Source organism: Haliaeetus leucocephalus, unplaced genomic scaffold, assembly GCF_000737465.1.
Source record: "Haliaeetus leucocephalus isolate CR32 unplaced genomic scaffold, Haliaeetus_leucocephalus-4.0 Scaffold164, whole genome shotgun sequence".
In the NCBI taxonomy this organism is placed as follows: domain Eukaryota; kingdom Metazoa; phylum Chordata; class Aves; order Accipitriformes; family Accipitridae; genus Haliaeetus; species Haliaeetus leucocephalus.
In genome coordinates, this window is record NW_010972600.1 from 555,266 (window position 1) to 556,750 (window position 1,485).

At 70.1% G+C, this 1,485-nt stretch overlaps 1 protein-coding gene across 1 annotated transcript in view; it reads right to left on the reverse strand.

Moving 5' to 3' along the window:
* Window positions 1-222, reverse strand: part of LOC104829085 (lipid phosphate phosphatase-related protein type 3) — a 4,473-nt gene extending 4,251 nt beyond the window's left edge. Inside the window, exon 1 of the mRNA XM_010563153.1 lies at window positions 208-222. The gene's annotated coding sequence lies outside the window, so the exon portion shown is untranslated. The remainder of the gene's footprint in view (window positions 1-207) is intronic.
* Window positions 223-1,485: the final 1,263 nt, after the last annotated feature.

The window sequence follows — 1,485 nt, forward strand, 5'->3', positions numbered from 1 at the left end:
CCCCGGATCGGCCCTTTCCCCCCCATATGCTGCGGGGAGTGGGGGTCGCGCTCCCCCCCCCGGGTCCCCCCTGCTCTGCAGAGCCCCCTCCCTGGCCGAGCTCCCCCGCCACGGGAGCTGCCAAGCTGCAGCTCCTGCAGCATTGGAGTGTGTGACCCCCCCCCAAACCCACCCCTGCCCCGAGCTCCACCAGACCCCAGCACCCACCTGGGCTCCGCTGGCCGGGGGGGGCACCTGCCCTCCCCACGGGCACTGCTGCGTCCCAGGGGCGAGGCCGGTGCTGGCAGAGGAGTAGCAGGAATGGCACCTGAGGCCAACCGCAGCCGGAGCCTCGAGTCTCCCCGAATTCAGGGCTGGGGAAGCGGCTGCAACTCCCTTTGCCCGCCCAGGGACTTCCAGCACTTTTCGGAGGAGGATGAGGCACCCCTGCCCTGTCCTCCCCGGCCTTTGCTGCCCCACGCTTGCAGGGGATCCTGGTCCTGACCAAACCCTTCCCTGTACCCCATTCCCTGTGCTCCACACCCCTCGCTTGGCCTGCCACCTTCCCCCCACCCACCCACTCCTGGTCCCATCCAGGCTCTGCGTGGCCCCACGCCACGGCACCGGCCACTGCACGTTGCCCTTGTTCCATTTTTGGCCCTAAGTGGGCAGAAATCTCCCAGCGTATTTAACGTCTAAATCCCGAATCCCTGGAAGCTGCGATTAAGCCTCCCTCCCTGCGGAAAATCCTCAGTTTGAGCCAGACTTGGCCAGCTCCGGAGCCATCCACGCCGCACCGCTCTCCGCCCGCCCGCCCGCATGGTCCGACCCCTCCAGCCATGTGCTGCCCAACACATGGGGGAGAGCAGGAAGCCAAAGTTGCCTCCCCCGCAGAGGGACCCCCTCAGCCCTGGGGCATCCTGGCCCCCCCCACCCCAGCACCCTCCTTGCCGGTGTCCCCGTCTGGCTGGGGACGGGGGGGTCTGTTGGTGCTGGGGGTCCGATGGCTCAGGGTGGTGGGGTGTCTGCGTAGCTGGATGAAGGGAACCCGGTAATTTTGAGCCATAAAGGCTCGTAGTGCATGAGGAGGAGGGTGGGCTCCGGCCCCTTGCCCGCTTTCCCCACTCGGTCCCGGCTCCACCGGTGGAAGCAGGGCAGAGCCAACGGCTCAGCCGTGGGAAATGGTGGCCACGCCAGCCAGGGGCGAAGGCAGGGCGACCCCGGCCCCAAAGCGGCGAGCAGCGGTGCCCGGCCCCCAGCCCCAGCCCGGCCGGTGGGTTTCGCCGCCGAGAGACCCGAGGCGCGGTGAGGGGCTCGGGGGCCGAGCCCGGGCGGGGGCGACGGGCGGCTCCGCAGCTCGGGGACGCGCCGGGACCGTCGGCCGGGAGCCGAGGCGGTGGCTCCGCTTAGTGGCACCGGGGAGAAAGACAGAGGGGACGGGGGCTCACCGCCACCCCCGTCCCTGCACCCCAGCCCTCGCAGGAGCTCCCTTCGGGGCAGGGGTCT